Source organism: Hyperolius riggenbachi, chromosome 10, assembly GCF_040937935.1.
Source record: "Hyperolius riggenbachi isolate aHypRig1 chromosome 10, aHypRig1.pri, whole genome shotgun sequence".
In the NCBI taxonomy this organism is placed as follows: domain Eukaryota; kingdom Metazoa; phylum Chordata; class Amphibia; order Anura; family Hyperoliidae; genus Hyperolius; species Hyperolius riggenbachi.
This window is the reverse complement of record NC_090655.1, coordinates 52,616,666-52,643,868: the sequence shown is the minus strand read 5'-3', so window position 1 is coordinate 52,643,868 and position 27,203 is coordinate 52,616,666. Positions and strand designations below refer to the sequence as shown.

The 27,203-nt window shown below is 49.9% G+C and overlaps 1 long non-coding RNA gene across 1 annotated transcript in view; it reads right to left on the bottom strand.

Annotated features, from left to right (window-relative positions):
• Positions 1 to 4,219, bottom strand: part of LOC137534027 (uncharacterized) — a 37,775-nt gene extending 33,556 nt beyond the window's left edge. The window contains exons 1-2 of the long non-coding RNA XR_011024287.1: positions 4,060 to 4,219; positions 1,947 to 2,109 (exon numbers count right to left, since the gene is read on the bottom strand). This is a non-coding gene — a long non-coding RNA (uncharacterized lncRNA). The remainder of the gene's footprint in view (positions 1 to 1,946; positions 2,110 to 4,059) is intronic.
• Positions 4,220 to 27,203: the final 22,984 nt, after the last annotated feature.

Here is a 27,203-nt window from a genome sequence, read left to right as displayed (position 1 = left end):
GGGCCCTACTTAGCATCTCTAGTGGTGCTAGGAATTTTTTTTTTTCCTATTTGAGCAAAAAATAAGAGTGGAAGATAATCAGAAATTATAATAATGGTTGAGGTTGCAGTGATGTTTTGTTATATAGCAGTCTTGTAACTGTAGCCATATACAGTACCTGCAGTACATTTTTACAAAGTGTCGGTGATGCCATTACATGTACGGTATGCTGCTGCAACTCCACACACGCCATTTCATTCATCCTTTAGCAATACTTACTGTGATCTGATATGACCCAGATAAATGTTGCAGAACTTTTAAGAACCCAACAGCTGTTAGGTTCTGAACACGTGGTACGTGTACCCCCGGGTGTACAGTATAAGAATTTGTGAGGCTTAAAAATGATAATATACAAATACATCTGAACAACAACATCAAGCAATGCCAGAAACAGTCTTATGGCTCATACACATGAGCCACCGCTGTGGCAAGAGCCATAATAAAAAATAAAAAAACAATAAAAAAAAAAAAAAAGCCAGCGACAGCTCGTCGCCAGGTCCCTCTGTGCAACAGCCGTAGACACGGCGCACAGAGGTACACAGATTCAGCAGAAGCTGTCGCCGAAGGTTCCTCCTCCCCGCTGTTCCCCCCGCCGGAAGCTCCATGCATTGTGTATGGAGTTGCTGTCGCTAGTCCACATACACACGGCGGACTAGCGACAGTTGTGTCGAAGTTGCGGCGACAGAGGTCGCCAGGCGATTGGCCAAGTCAATCGCCTGGCGACAGCTATGACAAGCGACGGTTCGTGGTGCGCGCCTCATACACACGGGCGACCTGCCGCCGCAACACGTGTGTGCCACGTGGTTGCGGCGACAGTTGTAGCCCGTGTGTATGAGGCTTTAGACTGGGAGAATGATAGAAAAGTATTATTTCACAATTATGGAGTACTCCTAGTAAATATATCTTTTTTCATTTAATTGTTCCAGTGCTGAAAACCAAAAATATATGTAATATTGGAGATGTTCCTGAATGCACAGTTTTAACGAATGTTTAGGCTGGTTTCACAGTGGGACGTTAAATTCCCACGTTACAGCAGCCAGTAACGCAGCCTAACTCACAGCACTGTAAAATCAATGTGCTGTTTAAGTGCACACCTTGTGTTAGGGTATAACACTGCACATTAAATGAAAGTACAGCATGCTGTACATTATACCCGTTAGACTGCTTGCACATGATCAGTGACTAGCCACATGGCTAATTAATATTCACTGCACTGTGGTGACTCCTGGTGGGACTTGTAGTGTTGTCCAGATCATGAACGATTAGTTCATTTGATCTGGATCTTTTTTTGTGAGTCGAATCATCCGGATCATCACAATGAAAGATTCGGTTCACAGTGGATGTCTGTCTGGAAGAAACAGGAACATACAGAATGTACAGTGCAGGGAAATGATTCGGTTCACAGATCTAGATCTTTTCAATGATCCGATTTGAATGATCCGAATCCTTAAAAAGATCTGGACTTCCCATCACTATCCTGGAGCGGCTGCTTTGAGAGCCACATAACGCGGCTCAATCTGACGTCCAACTTCAACACCACCACGCGTTGCGTTAGGGGCACCTTATGCGACCTTAAAGTCCCCTAAAACGCAACTTCTTGGTGGGAAAGAGGCCTTAGTAACTATGCAGCAGAAAAAAAAAAAAAAAAAAAGGAAAGCAGCCCCCAAAGTAAACAGTGTTTTTCTCTTTTTCACAATATATGCAGCCATGTGCTGCCAGATACTAGAATGAGGTAGCTATACACCCCACAATACCAGAATACAGCAGCCATACATCCCAGACATTACAATTGAGCAGCTTTGTTTCCCAGTCCCCAGACACCAAAATAAACTAGCCATGTGCCCCCAGGTATCAGAATGAAGGAACTATGTGCCCCAGATGCAGTATTTAGGTATCCACCTACCCACCTGATACCACATCTAAGTAGCCGAGTTCGGTAGTCACGTGCCTTAGAAGTAAGAAGTCATTTGCCCCTTGAGAATGACGTTCTTCCAGTCATTGCAAAGTAAACAGCAGGCAGAGTGTGCTCGACTTGTTCAGTCATGTGTTTGAGCCTCCCAATATTTCCAGCTGTAATGAGATGACACAACATAAATATTTCCCATTGGCATGTTGAAATCAATGTTACATGCTGACAGCATTGCCATGGTGCAGTGACTGGACAGGAAGAAAGATGAATGCACTGGCAAGGCAGGTGCATTCTGGGAGCATTGCCATGGTGCAGTGACTGGACAGGAGAAGGATGAATGTGCTGGCAGGGCAGATGCATGGTGCTTGAAAGTGGACCAATCAAATTCCACCTTCATGAGATTGGATTGGCCCATTTTTTTACAAGCTGCATATATTTACAATTGATTCACACTTTGCATAAGCCTACATCAACTAGCAATTATTGCACCTCATTGACCATCCCTAGTCTACAATGCAGACTATTTCCAGCTATGTGCTTCATTAGGACCCACACCTTCATTTTTAACCTGAACCCCTACTTAAGTCGAAACACTGTTCCCCCTCTGTCCCCTGTGCCCCCTTTAACCAGTGTCCCCCTCTGTGCCACCTATTGCATGTCGAGGTGCACCCCATGGAGTCGCATATAAGCATGGTGGTGGTGGTGAAATGAGATAGATTTTGGCTGACGGGTAACACCATCGCATGTCAAATGTGACGTGTGTGGCGTTCACAAACGCTTCCATCCAGCTGCATGTAATTGCAACCAAATGGCACTTGTGTCCAGCAGCCAGGAGGCTGAACTGTGCGACAAATGAGAACTTCAGCCGCCTGTGAAAAACAGGCCTAATAAGGGTGCATACACACATCCAATTTCACCAAACTCGCCAGCTTCCATCCCCCTCCCTGTTTCTCATCTTCTCTTGGGCTCTCGTATTCTTTAAACAGAATATCCCCAGCCAGAGGCATCCCAGCCACCAGGCGAGGGCAAACGGTGGCCTGGAGCGCCGGGTGGGGGGACGAGGGGAAGTGCCCACCTTCCCCCCCCCAGACTGTGCGACCCCTGTGGTGAACTGGCTGCGGCGTCTACTAGACTCCGCACCAGTTCATCCCCGCAGCTCACTGTTACAGCCTGCATAGTTTTCTTCCGGCAGGCAGAGCAGGGCTACGGGAAGATGGCATCTGAAGCCATGTACTGGAGACTATTTGTGTCTCCAGTACAGGGCTTCGGACGCCATCTTCTTGTAGCCCTGCTCTGCCCATCAGCGTGGAACTTTCGGAGGCTGGCTGCGCTGCTGCAGGAAGATAGTCGGGGGAGCTTCGCCCAGGGAGAGGAGTCTTCTACAGGTGAGTAAATGCTTTTCTTTTTACATGTAATTATACATTTTTAGTGAAACGCTGGCCACATTACGATTATTTTCTGGTGAACGCTGGCCACATTACGGTTATTTTCTAGTGAACTCTGGCCACATTACAGTTATTTTCTGGTGAACGCTGGCCACATTACGGTTATTTTCTAGTGAACTCTGGCCACATTACGGTTATTTTCTGGTGAACGCTGGCCACAGACGATTATTTTCTGGTGAATCATTGCTGCGTTATGATTATTTTATGGTGAAAGATTGGGGGGGGGGGGGGCACCACAGATTTTCTCGCCTGGAGTGACAAAATGGCTAGAGACGCCCCTGTCCCCAGCATATCACGCCTTGCTAAAAAGAATTGCTGATATCTTATGGCTCAGCAGCTATACAAATGGGATCTGAGGGCTGCTTTGTGGTACAGCTGAACCAGCATTGATAACTGGGGAACAGGGGAAATAAAACCCCAGTAGAGATGGAGGTGAGCTCAGAGTTAGATAGCCCTCCTATAAGCTGCAGTGGACTGTGTTATCAGTGTAAGGATAGTCCAGCAGAATGAGAAGCCCCCAGTAACAGCATAAACGTATTGTACACCTAGTTGCAGAAACAAATATAAAGCTGAGATTCCCATTTACAAAGACAGGCAATATACTGTATGCTATGCCTAGTATATAGCATCGATTACTGTAGTACGTAATGTTATTGTATACATTACATATAGGAGAGCGAGATTCACAACTCTACGTCACCAGCGCGAGGCATCTACAGCAGCAGCAGCGGCACCGGACACAGACCTCCGCGGACACAGCACGCTCGAGCGATTGCCAGCCGGAGGAGGTGGAGGAGTCTCCGCTCTGCACAGCTGAAGAGGAAGAGAGTCCGCTCTCTGGAGGCATCACACTGAGCAGCCAGGATCCAGGAGCCCGTATGTAAGCCGGCAGCATTGTTTTCGGAGCTCCCTCTTGTGGCCGGTACTGTAAAATGTCCATTGCACTCGTGTGTGGAGCTCCCCCGTGTGGCCGCTATAGAATGTCTTGATGTAAATAGATGCGGTTAGGAGCCAGTTCTATGGGAGGGCTGCGAGAACCTGTGTGTGTGTGTATATTGGTGGTCTGGGGAATCCCGTAGTTAGGCTGCTGGAAGGGACAAGGCTGCTGTAAATGGATGCAGGTGGCTAGGCTGCTGGAATTGACAGGGCTGCTGGAATTGACAGGGCTGCTGTAAATGGATACAGGTGGCTGCAGACTGAGCTGCACGTGATCAGGGGCGCTGCTGCACATGGCAGGCTACTTGGGTAAACACAGTGCAATAGGGGGTTTACTCATCAAAGCAAGGTGACTGCTGGGCAGAGGCGGGACAAGGTCCTCCAGCACCCAAGGCTGAGACACCAAAGTGCGCCCCTCTATCCCTCCCCCCTCAGCTGTCACACACTGATTGCTATTAGACTAAGAGGGCCACAGGGCCTACAACCTCCCCAACACCTTAATATCTAGTTATATGGCTTGCAGTCACTGCTATATATCCCCTTTTCTTATTTCTTTCTGCTTCATACACAATTAGGAATGACAGCTGAATGAATTGTGCGCCCCCTCCTACACTGCGCCCTGAGGCTGGAGCCTCTCCAGCCTATGCCTCGGCCCTGCTGTGGGTACATCAGAGACTGCAGGGTAGGCCTGTGTTGGTGGGGTGGGTCACTGCGGGGAAGAAGTACTGTCCACAGCAGGCTGCCTGTGCTGCTCATACCAACCCCGACACTACAGGTGATAGGAGCCTTCGAAGCTTCCTGTACTGCCTCTGTAGTATGGCTGCAGGGCCCTCCCACTGAGCAGACCGGTGTGCTCTTCCCGCCAGCCAGCAGCTCATACTGGTACTACTTTATCTAATCTACTATATGGTAACATGATGCATGTGGGTGGCGCAGTATCAGTCAGTGCCAGTGCAGAGATGGTGCCCATAGCAACTGCATCACTCAGTGCTAGTGCAGAGATGCTGCCCATAGCAACCGCATCAATTATATCAGTCAGTGCAGGGGAAAGCATGAAAGTGGAACTACATTTTCAAAATCCATTTTTAAAGAAAACCCGAGGCAGAATTATTAAATCTTAATAGGACCTGCATTTTCCTGCAGCTTGTCAATGATCGTTCTCCATTACAGGCTCTCCCCACCTCCGCTAGCTTCCTCCAATCGGAAGCTAAGCAATTACTTTGGCACAAGCTCTGTGTACCCTTGGGCCTGATTCATCAAGCTGCGCTCCTTAGCAGCGCAGCTTAATGTGAAGGAGCGCCCGCTTTGCCTACCGCGCATAACTAACTTCAGGTGGTCCTGTGAAGTAACGTTATCGCGATACTTCACTTGCAGCTGCTACTATGTTAACTTACATAGTTACAACTATGTAAATGAACATAGTAGCGGCCGCAAGTGAAGTATCGCGGTAACACTACTTCACAGGACCACCTGCAGTTCAAGTTACGCACTTTTCTATGCAAGCAAAGTAAAATGCAAAAAAACCTCACGTGCAAAATGTAAACACTGATGCAAATAAAACGCACTCAAAATGCTAATAAAACGCATTAACACATATGCAGCAAAACGCAACCTTTCACGCATCGCCTAGTGTGTTCCCAACCCTCAATGAGATCTTTGGACAGTGCTAATCCTATTAGAGGGTGACTGGTTAATTGAAAATTAGGTGTGTGCACCAAGCTCGGATTTTGGCAATGTTTTTAGATCGCCGGCGAATTAAAAGAAAAAAACTCTTTGCCAATGTATTTAAATAGTGGGGAACCCACTAGTGCGATTGCGATTAGGGTTAATCACAATCGCATGCCATGCAGCATTTTGGGCACCCAATGCCATGTATAAAAACCGTTTTCAAAAAGCAATTTTGCAGTGATTTAGGGGCTGAGCGTTTTGAATTTTAAATAAAGCTAATTATACTTACCGGCTTCTTCCCATAGCCCCGCCCCCTAGCAGAAGAGGTCACAGAAGCTTCTCTGATTGGTCCTAGAGAAACACCTATGACCTCTTCCATTAGGGGGCAGGGCTACGGACGAAAACCTTTCATTTAAATTTACAAATGCTCGCCCCCAAATCTCTACAAAATTGACTTTCAAAGCGATTTTGCAGTGTTTCTATACTTAGCCTTAAACGCAAACACACTCAAAATGCTGCATGCCCTGCGATTGCGATTAACCCTACTCACAATCGCACTAGTGGGTTCAGCCCTATTTAGATACATTGGCAAAGTTTTTGGGAATTGCTGGCGATTGTCAATGATCCCAAACCACTGCCAAAAATGCCATAGCGGGTCCCAGCCCTTAGGGTCACTTTATGGCTGGGTTTACACTGGCAGCTGATCACAATTGACACGCTTTAACTGATCAGTTGTTCTGTGCTCTCTCTTCCAGATGCTGTGCATTTTCATGCACTTTTGTATGGACAAATGCATTGCATGCAGCAGTTATAATGCATATATGTAAGCTAAACCTTAAAGAGAACCTGAACTGAAAATAAAAAGTAATTATAAACATACACAGGTCATACTTACAGTACCTCACATGAGGTCTACTCATCAATCTCTTTCTCCTCTCCTGCGTGACGTCCTGTTTGTCCACTGTGATCGATGGAATTCTCCGTCCTCCATTTTGAAAATGGCCATTACCCCATAACAGCTTCCTCGTCAGCACACTGTTAAACTGTTATATTGCCCACTTGAGCCATAGGGAAACATGGACATTACCTTGAGCCATAGGGAAACATGGACATTACCTTGCACATTTAGTTGTAACTGACAGCAGCTGATATATAATTGACAGCAACTGGTATATTTCATTTCTGACTTAATCTTGTCAGAACTGGAAGGGATCACTGTAAGAAGAAAATGGTGAGCTTCTGAGAGGAACTGATGGTGAGGTAAGTATGTAATATTCATTTGCAGCTACATCATGTGTTTATTTTAAATAATTTTACTCAGTTCAGGTTCCCTTTAAGCCAGGTACACACTTTCAATTATGATTGGCCAATCACTGACCAATTTTACCATCTCGGTGTAGAAATGAGAGATTACCTATGCAATCTGTTCATAGAATTCAATATCTGTTGAAACTCATACTACATGGAGGTGATAAATTTAGTCAGTGATTGGCCAATCAAAATTGAAAGTGTTTGCCGGGCTTTAGGGAAAGATGGAAAATACCTTCACCTGCGCTGGACATCAGCTGTACATTGCGATATAGCTGAAAGCAGCTGATTCTGTGCAAACCAGGGACCCTGAACAGTCATTAAAAATGAAATTGGTACTCAAGTGGGGCTTCCACCAGCCCAGCGTAGGCTGCGATATCCCCCGGCGTCCTCCTGGCTCCTCTCCCGGTCCTGCTGGCAGCTCCATTAACGGCGACTTTCGGGCTGAAAGTGGTCTGTATACTTCCAGGAAGTCTACACTCCGCGTCATCACGATGGCCAGCATGACAGTCCTATGCATGCGCGGTTTTTAACTCTTAGCTTCGCATGCGCAGGACTGAAACGCCAGCCGGTGTAATGACACGGAGTGTCTACTTCCTGGAAGTATACGGACTACTTTCAGCCCGAAAGTCGCCGTTAACGGAGCCACCAGCGAGACCGGGAGAGGAGCCAGGGGACCTCGCAGCCTATGGTGGGCTGAAGGAAGCCCACCCACCATCATTTAACGACTGCTCAGATTCCCTTTAAATAAAAGCTTTTCACAAGGCGCTACTGCATGTATTTTTTATGGCCCAGTACATACAAATGTGCATGAAAATGCACAGCAACTAAGGGTTGCTAACAAGAGCGCAGAACAACTGATCAATTAAGATGCATTATCTGCCGGCAGTGTAAAGGTTCGTATACACGTCTGATAAAGATCGTTCGTTACGAACGATTCGTGACGTTTACACGATATTCAAATTAGACGGAAAAGATCGTTCGTAATGAACGATTGTGTACACACGTGAACGATATAAGTATAAAGTACTGAACGACGAACGATTAAAAAATGCGTGCGCAAACGGAAGTGACGTTATGACAGGCAATAAGAACATGCGTTATCGGACGATCTTTGTACACACTGCAACGATTGAACGATTATCTTTCGCCGGGTTGGATCGGTCCGATTGAACGATAACGATCGTTATCGTTCACAAAAACGATCGTTCACACTTTTTGAACGCACGATTATCGTTCCGATTGTCGTTATCGTTCGTTTTTGAACGATCGTTATCGTACGTGTGTACTCAGCTTAACTCTACAGCTCCCATATCTGTTTAGCTTCTGCAAAGTTCAGGTTCAGCCTCACAAACCCAGAGCCGGCATTTCCATATGGGAAAGCTGAGGGCCCCTGAGCCCGCTGCCACACTATTACACTATTGGATGCATTGCAAGCCTTTCTATGGAAGAGGAAATTGCTCCATAGCGAGGCTTGCAACGCGTCCATTCGGACGCTTGCACCTCATTGAAACGCTGAACGAAGAGCGGCATTAGGGGTAATTAACCCTGCCGCATCTAGCCGCTCAGCTGCTGTAATTAGAGCTAATTTGAATCACGCGTAACCACCGTGGTTACTCGTGATTAATCCGTGGAGAGCAAGGCTGGTGTCTGAGTCAAAACCCTGGAACAAGCATATGGCTAATTCAGTAAAACCTGAGTCAGCTGAGTCAGAGTATTTGACCTGCTGCATGCTTGTTCAGGGTCTATGCCTTACTGTATTAAAGACACAGGATCAAGAGGACTGCTAGGCAACGGTTATTGTTTAAAAGGAAATAAATATGGCAGCCTACACCTCTCAATTCAAGTTCTTGGGGGACATCATGCAGGATAATTAAAGGAAAACTGCAGTAAGAGGGAAATGGAGGCTGCTATATTTATTTATTTCCTTTTAACCTCCTGGGCGATACAATAATATCTTACTTAAAAACACACTTCGCGCTGATATGGGGTTGGTTCAAATCACACTCTTCCAATAACTGTTTTGCTGGTTCGCCACCTCTTTAAAAAATTTTGAATTATATTAAATAAGAGGCTGGCGCTCAAGATCTTTCACAGTACACAGCTGAATACTCAATGTGTTCCCCTATATGAATAATACACAATAAGCAATATGCATGAAGTAATTCACTACATTAAAGTCCACACAGTTCCACTGGATGAAAAAAGTCTCTTATTCACATCTACACTGGACTTCTTCCTGCTCCACCAGGAATCACATCAGGCACATAGATCGAGATAGCCGTCACCACACCCCAGTGAGATAACACTCACCGTGTGCTAAGACCCACTGTCAGGTCAGATGCCGTCTTTGGGACCGTTACAGGTTGTCCCCCACCACTCACGATCGATTCCCCTTCACTTCCGGTGTTCCAATTCTTCTTTATATGCACCTCAATAAAAACGCCTCAACATAGCGTAATACTGTATTTTTAATAAAACCGTATAAAACACAATGGCACTTACAATCTTCTTGATATGTCTATGGCACGGAGTTTTTCCACACGGGCTCCTCCCCCCCCCCCCCCCCGTATTGTTGGCCGGCTGGCATGCACGTCCCTTCACAGCTAAGGATTTCTGACCGCCGCGCGCTCGGTCTCCGTGTCCTCCTCGCCCGGGATCACGCCTACCACGTTTGTATGAAGCGTAGCGTCTTCCGCATCTAGGCCCCGCCTAACATGTTTCGACACAATTGACTCATCAGAAGCTGGGGCTAGATGCCAAAGAAGACGGAAGAGGAAGACGGAAGAGGAAGATGGAAGAAGACGGAAGAGGAAGACGCAAGACGGAAGACGCAAGACGGAAGAGGAAGACGCAAGACTGAAGAGGAAGACGCAAGACGGAAGAGGAAGACGCAAGACGGAAGAGGAAGACGCAAGACGGAAGAGGAAGACGGAAGAATAAGATGGAAGAAGACGGAAGAGGAAGACGCAAGACGGAAGAGGAAGACGGAAGAGGAAGACGGAAGTCGCAAAGCGGAAGAGGAAGACGGAAGAGGAAGACGGAAGATGCAAGACGGAAGACGGAAGAGGAAGTCACAAGACGGAAGAGGAAGATGGTAGAGGAAGACGGAAGAGGAAGACAGAAGACGCAAGACGGAAGAGGAAGACGGAAGATGCAAGACGCAAGACGAAAGAGGAAGTCGGAAAACAGAAGCCAGAAAAGGAAGAAGAAAGATGAAGACGGAAGACGCAAGACGGAATAGAAAGACGGAAGAGAAAGACGCAAGACGGAAGAGGAAGACGGAAGACGCAAGACGGAAGAGGAAGACGGAAGACGCAAGGCAGAAGATGCAAGACGGAAGACGGAAGATGGAAGAGGAAGACGCAAGAGGAAGATGGAAGAGGAAGACGGAAGAGGAAGACGCAAGAGGGAGACGCAAGACGGAGACGCAAGACGGAAGACGGAAGAAGGAAGACGGAAGAGGAAGACGGAAGAGGAAGACGGAAGAGGAAGACGGAAGAGGAAGACGGAAGAGGAAGACGGAAGAGGGAAGAGGAAGACGGAAGATGCAAGACGGAAGACACAAGACGGAAGAGGAAGACGCAAGACGGAAGAGGAAGATGGAAAACGGAAGAGGAAGATGGAAAACGGAAGACTGAAGAGGAAGACGGAAGACACAAGACGGAAGACGGAAGAGGAGGATGGAAGAGGAAGACAGAAGACGGAAGACAGAAGAGAAAGACGGAAGAGGAGGATGGAAGAGGAAGACGCAAGACGGAAGAGGAAGACAGAAGAATAAGATGGAAGAAGACGGAAGAGGAAGACGCAAGACGGAAGAGGAAGACGGAAGATGGAAGAGGGAGACGGAAGAGGAAGACGGAAGACGCAAGACGGAAGTGGAAGGCGCAAGACGGAAGACGCAAGACGGAAGGAGGAAGATGAAAGAGGAAGACGGAAGAGGAAGACGGAAGAGGAAGACGGAAGAGGGAAGAGGAAGACGGAAGATGCAAGACGGAAGACACAAGACGGAAGAGGAAGACGCAAGACGGAAGAGGAAGATGGAAAACGGAAGAGGAAGATGGAAAACGGAAGACTGAAGAGGAAGACGGAAGACACAAGACGGAAGACGGAAGAGGAGGATGGAAGAGGAAGACAGAAGACGGAAGACAGAAGAGAAAGACGGAAGAGGAGGATGGAAGAGGAAGACGCAAGACGGAAGAGGAAGACAGAAGAATAAGATGGAAGAAGACGGAAGAGGAAGACGCAAGACGGAAGAGGAAGACGGAAGATGGAAGAGGGAGACGGAAGAGGAAGACGGAAGACGCAAGACGGAAGTGGAAGGCGCAAGACGGAAGACGCAAGACGGAAGGAGGAAGATGAAAGAGGAAGACGGAAGAGGAAGATGCAAGACGGAAGAGGAAGATGGAAAACGGAAGAGGAAGACTGAAGAGGAAGACGGAAGAGGAAGACGGAAGAGGAAGACGGAAGAGGAAGACGGGAGAAGGAGACGCAAGACGGAAGAGGAAGACGGAAGAAGAAGACGCAAGACGGAAGAGGAAGACGGAAAACAGAAGACGCAAGACGCAAGGCGGGAGAGGAAGACGGAAGATGCAAGACGGAAGAGGAAGACGGAAGAGGAAGACGGAAGACGCAAGACGGAAGAGGAAGCCGGAAGAGGAAGCCGGAAGAGGAAGACGGAAGAGGAAGACGGAAGAGGGAAGAGGAAGACGGAAGATGCAAGACGGAAGACACAAGACGGAAGAGGAAGACGCAAGACGGAAGAGGAAGATGGAAAACGGAAGAGGAAGATGGAAAACGGAAGACTGAAGAGGAAGACGGAAGACACAAGACGGAAGACGGAAGAGGAGGATGGAAGAGGAAGACAGAAGACGGAAGACAGAAGAGAAAGACGGAAGAGGAGGATGGAAGAGGAAGACGCAAGACGGAAGAGGAAGACAGAAGAATAAGATGGAAGAAGACGGAAGAGGAAGACGCAAGACGGAAGAGGAAGACGGAAGATGGAAGAGGGAGACGGAAGAGGAAGACGGAAGACGCAAGACGAAAGAGGAAGACGGAAGTCGCAAGGCGGAAGAGGAAGACGGAACAGGAAGACGGAAGACAAAAGAGGAAGGCGGAAGACAGAAGCCGGAAAAGGAAGACGGAAAACACAAGACGGAAGACGAAGACGGAAGATGAAGACGGAAGAGGCAAGACGGAAGAGAAAGACGGAAGACGCAAGATGGAAGAGGAAGACGGAAGACGCAAGGCGGAAGAGGAAGACGGAACAGGAAGACGGAAGACAAAAGAGGAAGGCGGAAGACAGAAGCCGGAAAAGGAAGACGGAAAACACAAGACGGAAGACGAAGACGGAAGATGAAGACGGAAGAGGCAAGACGGAAGAGAAAGACGGAAGACGCAAGATGGAAGAGGAAGACGGAAGACGCAAGACGCAAGAGGAAGACGGAAGAGGAAGACGGAAGACGCAAGGCAGAAGACGCAAGACGGAAGACGGAAGAGGAAGACGGAAGAGGGAGACGGAAGAGGGAGACGCAAGACGGAAGACGGAAGAGGAAGACAGAAGACGCAAGACGGAAGAGGAAGACGCAAGATGGAAGAGGAAGACGCAAGACGGAAAAGGAAGACGAAGACGGAAGAGGAAGACGGAAGAGGAAGACGCAAGTGGAAGACGCAAGACGGAAGAGGAAGACAGAAGACGCAAGACGGAAGTGGAAGGCGCAAGACGGAAGACGCAAGACGGAAGGAGGAAGATGAAAGAGGAAGACGGAAGAGGAAGATGCAAGACGGAAGAGGAAGATGGAAAACGGAAGAGGAAGACTGAAGAGGAAGACGGAAGAGGAAGACGGAAGAGGAAGACGGAAGAGGAAGACGGGAGAAGGAGACGCAAGACGGAAGAGGAAGACGGAAGAAGAAGACGCAAGACGGAAGAGGAAGACGGAAAACAGAAGACGCAAGACGCAAGGCGGGAGAGGAAGACGGAAGATGCAAGACGGAAGAGGAAGACGGAAGAGGAAGACGGAAGACGCAAGACGGAAGAGGAAGCCGGAAGAGGAAGCCGGAAGAGGAGGACGGAAGACTGAAGACCGAAGACGGAAGACGCAAGATGGAAGAGGAAGACGGAAGAGAAAGACGCAAGACGGAAGAGGAAGACGCAAGACGGAAAACAGAAGAGGAAGACGTAAGACGCAAGACGGAAGAGGAAGACGGAAGAGGAAGACGCAAGACGGAAGACCGAAGATGAAGACAGAAGACGGAAGAGGAAGACAGAAGACGGAAGAGGAAGACGCAAGACGGAAGAAGGAAGATGCATGACGCAAGATGCAAGACGGAAAAGGAAGACGGAAGACGGAAGGGGAAGATGGAAGACGGAAGAGGAAGACGCAAGACGGAAGAGGAAGACTGAAGAGGAAGACGGAAGAGGAAGACGGAAGAGGAAGACGGAAGAGGAAGACGGGAGAAGGAGACGCAAGACGGAAGAGGAAGACGGAAGAAGAAGACGCAAGACGGAAGAGGAAGACGGAAAACAGAAGACGCAAGACGCAAGGCGGGAGAGGAAGACGGAAGATGCAAGACGGAAGAGGAAGACGGAAGAGGAAGACGGAAGACGCAAGACGGAAGACGGAAGAGGAAGCCGGAAGAGGAAGCCGGAAGAGGAGGACGGAAGACTGAAGACCGAAGACGGAAGACGCAAGATGGAAGAGGAAGACGGAAGAGAAAGACGCAAGACGGAAGAGGAAGACGCAAGACGGAAAACAGAAGAGGAAGACGTAAGACGCAAGACGGAAGAGGAAGACGGAAGAGGAAGACGCAAGACGGAAGACCGAAGATGAAGACAGAAGACGGAAGAGGAAGACAGAAGACGGAAGAGGAAGACGCAAGACGGAAGAAGGAAGATGCATGACGCAAGATGCAAGACGGAAAAGGAAGACGGAAGACGGAAGGGGAAGATGGAAGACGGAAGAGGAAGACGGAAGACAGAAGACGCAAGACGGAAGAGGGAAGAGGAAGACGGAAGACGCAAGACGGAAGAGGAAGATGGAAGATCCATGACGCAAGATGCAAAAATGGAAGAGGAAGACGCAAGACGGAAGAAGACGCAAGATGGAGGACGCAAGACGGAAGAGGAAGACGGAAGAGGAAGACGCAAGACGGAAAAGGAAGAGGAAGACGCAAGACGCAAGACGCAAGACGGAAGAGGAAGACGCAAGACGGAAGATGAAGAGGGAAGAGGAAGACAAGACGGAAGAGGAAGACGCAAGACGGAAGATGCAAGACAGAAGACGGAAGAGGAAGACGCAAGACGGAAGATGCAAAACAGAAGAAGAGGAAGACGCAAGACAGAAGAGGAAGACGGAAGAAGAAGACACAAGATGGAAGACGAAAGAGGAAGACGCAAGACGGAAGACGGAAAAGGAAGACAGAAGAGAAAGACGCAAGACGGAAGACGGAAGAGAAAGACGGAAGACGCAAGACGGAAGAGGAAGACGCAAGACGGAAGACGGAAGAGGAAGACGCAAGACGGAAGAGGAAGACGGAAGAGGAAGACGGAAGACGCAAGACGGAAGAGGAAGACGCAAGACGGAAGAGGAAGACACAAGACGGAAGACGGAAGAGGAAGACGCAAGACGGAAGAGGAAGACGCAAGACGGAAGACGGAAGAGGAAGACGGAAGAGGAAAGAGGAAGACGGAGGACAAAAAACGGAAGAGGAGGACGCAAGACGGAAGAGGAAGACGGAAGAGGAAGACGGAAGACGCAAGACGGAAAAGGAAGAGGAAGATGCAAGACGGAAGATGCAAGACAGAAGACGGAAGAGGAAGACAGAAGACGGAAGAGGAAGACAGAAGACGGAAGAGGAAAACGGAAGATGGAAGAGGAAGACGGAGGACAGATGACGCAAGACGGAAGACGGATGAGGAAAACGCAAGACGGTAGACGGAAGAGGAAGACGGAAGAAGAAGACGCAAGACGGAAGACGCAAGATGCAAGATGGAAGACGCAAGACGCAAGAGGAAGACGGAAAAGGAAGATGCAAGACGCAAGAAGGAAGTGGAAGACGCAAGACGGAAGAGGAAGACACAATACGGAAGACGCAAGACGGAAGAGGAAGACGGAAGAGGAAGACGCAAGACGGAAGACGCAAGACGGAAGACGGAAGACCGAAGATGAAGACAGAAGACGGAAGAGGAAGACAGAAGACGAAAGAAGAAGACGCAAGACGAAAGAAGAAGACGCAAGACGGAAGATGCAAGACGGAAGAAGAAGACACAAGATGGAAGACGAAAGAGGAAGACGCAGGACGGAAGGCCCAAGACGGAAGGCGAAGACGGAAGAGGAAGACGGAAGCAGAAGACTGACGACGGAAGACGCAAGACGGAAAAGGAAGACGGAAGAGGCAGACGGAAGAGGAAGACGGAAGAAGGAAGATGCATGACGCAAGATGCAAGACGGAAGAAGGAAGATGCATGAGGCAAGATGGAAGAGGAAGACGGAAGAGGAAGACGCAAGACGGAAGAAGAAGACGCAAGACTGAAGACGGAATAGGAAGAGGAAGACGGAAGCGGAAGACGGACGACAGAAGACGCATGACGGAAAAGGAAGAAGCAAGACGGAAGACGCAAGACGGAAGACGCAAGACTGAAGAGGAAGACGGAAGACGGAAGAGGAAGGAAGATGCATGACGCAAGAGGAAGACAGAAGACGGAAGAGGAAGACGGAAGACGGAGGAGGAAGACGCAAGACGGAAAACAGGAGGAAGACTGAAGACGCCAGACGGAAGAGGAAGACGGAAAACGGAAGAGGAAGATGGAAGAGGAGGATGGAAGAAGATGGAAGACGGAAGAGGAAGACGGAAGAGGAAGGTGGAAGACGCAAGACGAAAGAGGAAGACGGAAGAGGAAGACGGAAGACGCAAGACGGAAGAGGAAAACGGGAGACGGAAGACGGAAAAGGAAGACAGAAGACGGAAGAGGAAGACGGAAGAGGAAGACAGAAGTGGAAGACTGACGCAAGATGGAAAAGGAAGACGCAAGACGGAAGAGGCAGACGGAAGAGGAAGACGGAAGACAGAAGGGGAAGATGGAAGACTGAAGAGGAAGAGCAAGACGGAAGATGCAAGACAGAAGAGGAAGACGGAAGACGGAAGAGGAAGACTGAAGAAGGAAGATGCATGGCGCAAGATGCAAGACGGAAGAGGAAGACGCAAGACGGAAGAAGAAGTCGGAAGACGGAAGAAGCAAGACGGAACACGGAAGACGCAAGACGAAAGAGGAAGACGCAAGACGCAAGACGGAAGAGGAAGACGCAAGACGGAAGAGGAAGACGCAAGACGGAAGAGGAAGACGCAAGACGGAAGAGGAAGACGCAAGACGGAAGAGGAAGAAGGAAGTGGAAGACGCAAGACGGAAGAGGAAGACTCAATACGGAAGACGCAAGACAGAAGAGGAAGACGGAAGAGGAAGACGCAAGACGGAAGAGGAAGACGGAAGACGCAAGACGGAAGACGCAAGACGCAAGACGCAAGACGCAAGACGCAAGACGCAAGACGGAAGACGCAAGACGGAAGACGCAAGACGGAAGACGCAAGACGCAAGACGGAAGAGGAAGACACAAGATGGAAGACGAAAGAGAAAGACGCAAGATGGAAGACGAAAGAGAAAGACGCAGGACGGAAGGCGCAAGACGGAAGGCGCAAGACGGAAGGCGCAAGACGGAAGGCGCAAGACGGAAGAGGAAGACGGAAGAGGAAGACGGAAGAGGAAGACGGAAGAGGAAGACGGAAGCAGAAGACTGACGACGGAAGACGTAAAAGGAAGACGGAAGATTAAAGAGGCAGACGCAAGAGGAAGACGGAAGAAAGAAGATGCATGAGGCAAGATGCAAGACGGAAGACAGAAGGGGAAGATGGAAGACTGAAGAGGAAGAGGAAGACGGAAGATGCAAGACAGAAGAGGAAGACGGAAGAGGAAGAGACTGAAGAAGGAAGATGCATGGCGCAAGATGCAAGACGGAAGAGGAAGACGCAAGACGGAAGAGGAAGACAGAAGAAGCAAGACGGAAGACGGAAGAGGAAGACGGAAGAAGCAAGACGGAAGACGGAAGATGCAAGACGAAAGAGGAAGACGCAAGACGGAAGACGAAGAAGGAAGTGGAAGACGCAAGACGGAAGAGGAAGACACAATACGGAAGACGCAAGACAGAGGAGGAAGACGGAAGAGGAAGACGCAAGACGGAAGAGGAAAAACGGGAGACGCAAGACGGAAGACGGAAGAGGAAGATGAAAGAGGAAGACGGAAAAGGAAGACGGAAAAGGAAGACGGAAAAGGAAGACGGAAAAGGAAGACGCAAGACGGAAAAGGAAGACGCAAGACGGAAAAGGAAGACGCAAGACAGAAAAGGAAGACGCAAGACAGAAAAGGAAGACGCAAGACGGAAAAGGAAGACGCAAGACGGAAAAGGAAGAGGAAGACGCAAGACGGAAAAGGAAGAGGAAGACGGAAGAGGAAGACGCAAGACGGAAGAGGAAGATGAAAGAGGAAGACGGAAGAGGAAGACGCAAGACGGAAGAGGAAAAACGGGAGACGCAAGACGGAAGACGGAAGAGGAAGATGAAAGAGGAAGACGGAAAAGGAAGACGGAAAAGGAAGACGGAAAAGGAAGACGGAAAAGGAAGACGGAAAAGGAAGACGCAAGACGGAAAAGGAAGACGCAAGACAGAAAAGGAAGACGCAAGACGGAAAAGGAAGACGCAAGACGGAAAAGGAAGACGCAAGACGGAAAAGGAAGAGGAAGACGCAAGACGGAAAAGGAAGAGGAAGACGCAAGACGGAAGAGGAAGATGAAAGAGGAAGACGGAAGAGGAAGACGGAAAAGGAAGACGCAAGACGGAAAAGGAAGACGCAAGACGGAAAAGGAAGACGCAAGACGGAAAAGGAAGACGCAAGACGGAAAAGGAAGACGCAAGACGGAAAAGGAAGACGCAAGACGGAAGAGGAAGACGCAAGACGGAAGAGGAAGACGGAAGAGGAAGACGCAAGACGGAAGAGGAAGACGGAAGAGGAAGACGGAAGACGCAAGACGGAAGAGGAAGACGCAAGACGGAAGAGGAAGACGCAAGACGCAAGACGGAAGACGGAAGAGGAAGACGCAAGACGGAAGAGGAAGACGCAAGACGGAAGACGGAAGAGGAAGATGGAAGAGGAAAGAGGAAGACGGAGGACAAAAAACGGAAGAGGAAGACGGAAGACGCAAGACGGAAAAGGAAGACGCAAGACGGAAGACGGAAGAGGAAGACGCAAGACTGAAGAGGAAGACGCAAGAGGAAGACGCAAGAGGAAGACGCAAGAGGAAGACGCAAGAGGAAGACGGAAGGGGAAGACGGAAGGGGAAGACGGAAGGGGAAGACGGAAGGGGAAGACGGAAGGGGAAGACGGAAGGGGAAGACAGAAGACGCAAGACGGAAGAGGAAGACGGAGGAGGAAGACGCAAGACGGAAAACAGAAGAGGAAGACGCCAGACGGAAGAGGAAGACGGAAAACGGAAGAGGAAGATGGAAGAAGACGGAAGACGCAAGACGGAAGAGGAAGGTGGAAGACTAAAGAGGAAGTCGGTACTGGAAGATGGAAGACGCAAGACGTAAGAGGAAGACAGATGATGGAAGACGGAAGAGTTAGACGGAAGAGAAAGACGGAAGAGTTAGACGGAAGAGAAAGACGGAAGAGAAAGACGGAAGAGGAAGATAGAAGAGGAAGACGCAAGACAGAAGACGAAGACGGACGACGCAAGATGGAAGAGGAAGACGGAAGAGGCAAGATGGAAGAGGAAGACGCAAGACGGAAGAGGAAGACGAAAGACGAAGACGCAAGACGGAAGAGGAAGACAGAAGACAGAAGATGGAAGAAGAAGAAGACGGCAGAGTAAGGAGGAAGACGGAAGAGTAAGGAGGAAGACGGAAGAGGAATATGGAAGAGGAAGACGGAAGAGGCAAGAGAAAGACGGAGGACAAAAGACGGAAGAGGAAGATGGAAGAGGAAGACGCAAGAGGAAGACGGAAGAGGAAAGAGGAAGACGGAAGAGGAAAGAGGAAGACGGAAGAGGAAAGAGGAAGACGGAAGAGGAAAGAGGAAGACTGAGGACAAAAAACGGAAGAGGAAGACGCAAGACGGAAGAGGAAGACGGAAGAGGAAGACGGAAGACGCAAGACGGAAAAGGAAGAGGAAGACGCAAGACGGAAGAGGAAGATGGAAGAAGACGGAAGAGGAAGACGGAAGAATAAGATGGAAGAAGACGGAAGAGGAAGACGCAAGACGGAAGAGGAAGACGGAAGAGGAAGACGGAAGTCGCAAAGCGGAAGAGGAAGACGGAAGAGGAAGACGGAAGAGGAAGACGGAAGATGCAAGACGGAAGACGGAAGAGGAAGTCACAAGACGGAAGAGGAAGATGGTAGAGGAAGACGGAAGAGGAAGACAGAAGACGCAAGACGGAAGAGGAAGACGGAAGATGCAAGACGCAAGACGAAAGAGGAAGTCGGAAAACAGAAGCCAGAAAAGGAAGAAGAAAGATGAAGACGGAAGACGCAAGACGCAAGACGGAATAGGAAGACGGAAGAGAAAGACGCAAGACGGAAGAGGAAGATGGAAGACGCAAGGCAGAAGATGGAAGACGGAAGATGGAAGAGGAAGACGGAAGAGGAAGACGCAAGAGGAAGATGGAAGAGGAAGACGGAAGAGGAAGACGCAAGAGGAAGATGGAAGAGGGAGACGGAAGAGGGAGACGGAAGAGGGAGACGCAAGACGGAGACGGAAGAAGGAAGACGGAAGAGGAAGACGGAAGAGGAAGACGGAAGAGGAAGACGGAAGAGGGAAGAGGAAGACGGAAGATGCAAGACGGAAGACACAAGACGGAAGAGGAAGACGCAAGACGGAAGAGGAAGATGGAAAACGGAAGAGGAAGATGGAAAACGGAAGAGGAAGACGGAAGAGGAAGACGGAAGATGCAAGACGGAAGAGGAAGACTGAAGAGGAAGACGGAAGACACAAGACGGAAGATGGAAGAGGAGGATGGAAGAGGAAGACAGAAGACGGAAGACAGAAGAGAAAGACGGAAGAGGAGGATGGAAGAGGAAGACGCAAGACGGAAGAGGAAGACAGAAGAATAAGATGGAAGAAGATGGAAGAGGGAGACGCAAGACGGAAGAGGAAGACGGAAGACGCAAGACGAAAGAGGAAGACGGAAGTCGCAAGGCGGAAGAGGAAGACGGAACAGGAAGACGGAAGACAAAAGAGGAAGGCGGAAGACAGAAGCCGGAAAAGGAAGACGGAAAACACAAGACGGAAGACGAAGACGGAAGATGAAGACGGAAGAGGCAAGACGGAAGACGCAAGATGGAAGAGGAAGACGGAAGACGCAAGACGCAAGAGGAAGACGGAAGAGGAAGACGGAAGACGCAAGGCAGAAGACGCAAGACGGAAGAGGAAGACGGAAGAGGGAGACGGAAGAGGGAGACGGAAGAGGGAGACAGAAGACGCAAGACGGAAGAGGAAGACGCAAGATGGAAGAGGAAGACGCAAGACGGAAAAGGAAGACGGAAGACGGAAGAGGAAGACGGAAGACGCAAGACGGAAAAGGAAGAGGAAGACGCAAGACGGAAGAGGAAGATGGAAGAAGACGGAAGAGGAAGACGGAAGAATAAGATGGAAGAAGACGGAAGAGGAAGACGGAAGAATAAGATGGAAGAAGACGGAAGAGGAAGACGGAAGAGGAAGACGGAAGTCGCAAAGCGGAAGAGGAAGACGGAAGAGGAAGACGGAAGATGCAAGACGGAAGACGGAAGAGGAAGTCACAAGACGGAAGAGGAAGATGGTAGAGGAAGACGGAAGAGGAAGACAGAAGACGCAAGACGGAAGATGCAAGACGCAAGACGAAAGAGGAAGTCGGAAAACAGAAGCCGGAAAAGGAAGAAGAAAGATGAAGACGGAAGACGCAAGACGCAAGACGGAATAGGAAGACGGAAGAGAAAGACGCAAGACGGAAGAGGAAGACGGAAGACGCAAGACGGAAGAGGAAGATGGAAGACGCAAGGCAGAAGATGCAAGACGGAAGACGGAAGATGGAAGAGGAAGACGGAAGAGGAAGACGCAAGAGGAAGATGGAAGAGGAAGACGGAAGAGGAAGACGCAAGAGGAAGATGGAAGAGGGAGACGGAAGAGGGAGACGGAAGAGGGAGACGCAAGACGGAAGACGGAAGAAGGAAGACGGAAGAGGAAGACGGAAGAGGAAGACGCAAGAGGAAGATGGAAGAGGGAGACGGAAGAGGGAGACGGAAGAGGGAGACGCAAGACGGAAGACGGAAGAAGGAAGACGGAAGAGGAAGACGGAAGAGGAAGACGGAAGAGGAAGACGGAAGAGGAAGACGGAAGAGGAAGACGGAAGAGGGAAGAGGAAGACGGAAGATGCAAGACGGAAGACACAAGACGGAAGAGGAAGACGCAAGACGGAAGAGGAAGAGGAAGATGGAAAACGGAAGAGGAAGATGGAAAACGGAAGAGGAAGACTGAAGAGGAAGACGGAAGATGCAAGACGGAAGAGGAAGACTGAAGAGGAAGACGGAAGACACAAGACGGAAGACGGAAGAGGAGGATGGAAGAGGAAGACAGAAGACGGAAGACAGAAGAGAAAGACGGAAGAGGAGGATGGAAGAGGAAGACGCAAGACGGAAGAGGAAGACAGAAGAATAAGATGGAAGAAGACGGAAGAGGAAGACGCAAGACGGAAGAGGAAGACGGAAGATGGAAGAGGGAGACGCAAGACGGAAGAGGAAGACGGAAGACGCAAGACGAAAGACGAAGACGGAAGTCGCAAGGCGGAAGAGGAAGACGGAACAGGAAGACGGAAGACAAAAGAGGAAGGCGGAAGACAGAAGCCGGAAAAGGAAGACGGAAAACACAAGACGGAAGACGAAGACGGAAGAGGCAAGACGGAAGAGAAAGACGGAAGACGCAAGATGGAAGAGGAAGACGGAAGACGCAAGACGCAAGAGGAAGACGGAAGAGGAAGACGGAAGAGGAAGACGGAAGACGCAAGGCAGAAGACGCAAGACGGAAGACGGAAGAGGAAGACGGAAGAGGGAGACGGAAGAGGGAGACGGAAGAGGGAAGACGGAAGAGGAAGACGGAAGAGGAAGACAGAAGACGCAAGACGGAAGAGGAAGACGCAAGATGGAAGAGGAAGACGCAAGACGGAAAAGGAAGACGGAAGACGGAAGAGGAAGACGGAAGAGGAAGACGCAAGTGGAAGACACAAGACGGAAGAGGAAGACAGAAGACGCAAGACGGAAGTGGAAGGCGCAAGACGGAAGACGCAAGAGGAAGATGCAAGACGGAAGGAGGAAGATGAAAGAGGAAGACGGAAGAGGAAGATGCAAGACGGAAGAGGAAGATGGAAAACGGAAGAGGAAGACGGAAGAGGAAGACGGAAGATGCAAGACGGAAGAGGAAGACGGAAGAGGAAGACGGGAGAGGAAGACAGAAGAAGGAGACGCAAGACGGAAGAGGAAGACGGAAGAAGAAGACGCAAGACGGAAGAGGAAGACGGAAAACGGAAGAGGAAGACAGAAGACGCAAGACGCAAGGCGGGAGAGGAAGACGGAAGATGCAAGACGGAAGAGGAAGACGGAAGACGCAAGACGGAAGAGGAAGACGGAAGACGCAAGACGGAAGAGGAGGACGGAAGACTGAAGACCGAAGACGGAAGACGCAAGATGGAAGAGGAAGACGGAAGAGAAAGACGCAAGACGGAAGAGGAAGACGCAAGACGGAAAACAGAAGAGGAAGACGTAAGACGCAAGACGGAAGAGGAAGACGGAAGAGGAAGACGCAAGACGGAAGACCGAAGATGAAGACAGAAGACGGAAGAGGAAGACAGAAGACGGAAGAGGAAGACGCAAGACGGAAGAAGGAAGATGCATGACGCAAGATGCAAGACGGAAAAGGAAGACGGAAGACGGAAGGGGAAGATGGAAGACGGAAGACGGAAGACGCAAGACGGAAGAGGGAAGAGGAAGACGGAAGACGCAAGACGGAAGAGGAAGATGGAAGATCCATGACGCAAGATGCAAAAATGGAAGAGGAAGATGCAAGACGGAAGAAGACGCAAGATGGAGGACGCAAGACGGAAGAGGAAGACGGAAGAGGAAGACGCAAGACGGAAAAGGAAGAGGAAGACGCAAGACGCAAGACGGAAGACGGAAGAGGAAGACGCAAGACGGAAGATGAAGAGGGAAGAGGAAGACAAGACGGAAGAGGAAGACGCAAGACGGAAGATGCAAGACAGAAGACGGAAGAGGAAGACGCAAGACGGAAGATGCAAAACAGAAGAAGAGGAAGACGCAAGACAGAAGAGGAAGACGGAATAAGAAGACACAAGATGGAAGACGAAAGAGGAAGACGCAAGACGGAAGACGGAAAAGGAAGACAGAAGAGAAAGACGCAAGACGGAAGACGGAAGAGAAAGACGGAAGACGCAAGACGGAAGAGGAAGACGCAAGACGGAAGACGGAAGAGGAAGACGCAAGACGGAAGAGGAAGACGGAAGAGGAAGACAGAAGACGCAAGACGGAAGAGGAAGACGCAAGACGGAAGAGGAAGACGCAAGACGGAAGAGGAAGACGCAAGACGGAAGAGGAAGACGCAAGACGGAAGACGGAAGAGGAAGACGGAAGAGGAAAGAGGAAGACGGAGGACAAAAAACGGAAGAGGAAGACGCAAGACGGAAGAGGAAGACGGAAGAGGAAGACGGAAGACGCAAGACGGAAGACGCAAGACGGAAAAGGAAGAGGAAGACGCAAGACGGAAGATGCAAGACAGAAGACGGAAGAGGAAGACGGTAGACGGAAGACGGAAGAGGAAAACGGAAGATGGAAGAGGAAGACGGAGGACAGATGACGCAAGACGGAAGACGGATGAGGAAAACGCAAGACGGTAGACGGAAGAGGAAGACGGAAGAAGAAGACGCAAGACGGAAGACGCAAGATGCAAGATGGAAGACGCAAGACGCAAGAGGAAGACGGAAAAGGAAGATGCAAGACGCAAGAAGGAAGTGGAAGACGCAAGACGGAAGAGGAAGACACAATACGGAAGACGCAAGACGGAAGAGGAAGACGGAAGAGGAAGACGCAAGACGGAAGACGGAAGACGCAAGACGGAAGACGGAAGACCGAAGATGAAGACAGAAGACGGAAGAGGAAGACAGAAGACGAAAGAAGAAGACGCAAGACGAAAGAAGAAGACGCAAGACGGAAGATGCAAGACGGAAGAAGAAGACACAAGATGGAAGACGAAAGAGGAAGACGCAGGACGGAAGGCCCAAGACGGAAGGCCCAAGACGGAAGACGCAAGACGGAAAAGGAAGACGGAAGAGGCAGACGGAAGAGGAAGACGGAAGAAGGAAGATGCATGACGCAAGATGCAAGACGGAAGAAGGAAGATGCATGAGGCAAGATGCAAGACGGAAGAGGAAGACGGAAGAGGAAGACGCAAGACGGAAGAAGAAGACGCAAGACTGAAGACGGAATAGGAAGAGGAAGACGGAAGCGGAAGACGGACGACAGAAGACGCATGACGGAAAAGGAAGAAGCAAGACGGAAGACGCAAGACGGAAGACGCAAGACTGAAGAGGAAGACGGAAGAGGAAGGAAGATGCATGACGCAAGAGGAAGACAGAAGACGGAAGAGGAATACGGAAGAGGCAGACGGAAGAGGAAGACGGAAGACAGAAGGGGAAGATGGAAGACTGAAGAGGAAGAGCAAGACGGAAGATGCAAGACAGAAGAGGAAGACGGAAGACGGAAGAGGAAGACTGAAGAAGGAAGATGCATGGCGCAAGATGCAAGACGGAAGAGGAAGACGCAAGACGGAAGAAGAAGTCGGAAGACGGAAGAAGCAAGACGGAACACGGAAGACGCAAGACGAAAGAGGAAGACGCAAGACGAAAGAGGAAGACGCAAGACGGAAGACGGAAGAGGAAGACGCAAGACGGAAGAGGAAGACGCAAGACGGAAGAGGAAGACGCAAGACGCAAGACGCAAGACGCAAGACGCAAGACGCAAGACGCAAGACGCAAGACGCAAGACGGAAGACGCAAGACGCAAGACGCAAGACGCAAGACGCAAGACGGAAGACGCAAGACGGAAGAGGAAGACGGAAGAAGAAGACACAAGATGGAAGACGAAAGAGAAAGACGCAAGATGGAAGACGAAAGAGAAAGACGCAGGACGGAAGGCGCAAGACGGAAGGCGCAAGACGGAAGAGGAAGACGGAAGAGGAAGACGGAAGAGGAAGACGGAAGAGGAAGACGGAAGAGGAAGACGGAAGAGGAAGACGGAAGAGGAAGACGGCAGAGGAAGACGAAAGCAGAAGACTGACGACGGAAGACGTAAAAGGAAGACGGAAGATTAAAGAGGCAGACGGAAGAGGAAGACGGAAGAAGGAAGATGCATGACGCAAGATGCAAGACGGAAGAAAGAAGATGCATGAGGCAAGATGCAAGACGGAAGAGGAAGACGGAAGACAGAAGGGGAAGATGGAAGACTGAAGAGGAAGAGGAAGACGGAAGATGCAAGACAGAAGAGGAAGACGGAAGAGGAAGACTGAAGAAGGAAGATGCATGGCGCAAGATGCAAGACGGAAGAGGAAGACGCAAGACGGAAGAGGAAGACAGAAGAAGCAAGACGGAAGACGGAAGAGGAAGACGGAAGAAGCAAGACGGAAGACGGAAGACGCAAGACGAAAGAGGAAGACGCAAGACGGAAGACGGAAGACGAAGAAGGAAGTGGAAGACGCAAGACGGAAGAGGAAGACACAATACGGAAGACGCAAGACAGAGGAGGAAGACGGAAGAGGAAGACGCAAGACGGAAGAGGAAAAACGGGAGACGCAAGACGGAAGACGGAAGAGGAAGACGGAAAAGGAAGACGGAAAAGGAAGACGGAAAAGGAAGACGCAAGACGGAAAAGGAAGACGCAAGACGGAAAAGGAAGACGCAAGACGGAAAAGGAAGAGGAAGACGCAAGACGGAAGAGGAAGACGCAAGACGCAAGACGCAAGACGCAAGACGCAAGACGGAAGACGCAAGACGCAAGACGCAAGACGCAAGACGCAAGACGGAAGACGCAAGACGGAAGACGGAAGACGCAAGACGCAAGACGCAAGACGGAAGACGCAAGACGGAAGAGGAAGACGGAAGAAGAAGACACAAGATGGAAGACGAAAGAGAAAGACGCAAGATGGAAGACGAAAGAGAAAGACGCAGGACGGAAGGCGCAAGACGGAAGGCGCAAGACGGAAGAGGAAGACGGAAGAGGAAGACGGAAGAGGAAGACGGAAGAGGAAGACGGAAGAGGAAGACGGAAGAGGAAGACGGCAGAGGAAGACGAAAGCAGAAGACTGACGACGGAAGACGTAAAAGGAAGACGGAAGATTAAAGAGGCAGACGGAAGAGGAAGACGGAAGAAGGAAGATGCATGACGCAAGATGCAAGACGGAAGAAAGAAGATGCATGAGGCAAGATGCAAGACGGAAGAGGAAGACGGAAGACAGAAGGGGAAGATGGAAGACTGAAGAGGAAGAGGAAGACGGAAGATGCAAGACAGAAGAGGAAGACGGAAGAGGAAGACTGAAGAAGGAAGATGCATGGCGCAAGATGCAAGACGGAAGAGGAAGACGCAAGACGGAAGAGGAAGACAGAAGAAGCAAGACGGAAGACGGAAGAGGAAGACGGAAGAAGCAAGACGGAAGACGGAAGACGCAAGACGAAAGAGGAAGACGCAAGACGGAAGACGGAAGACGAAGAAGGAAGTGGAAGACGCAAGACGGAAGAGGAAGACACAATACGGAAGACGCAAGA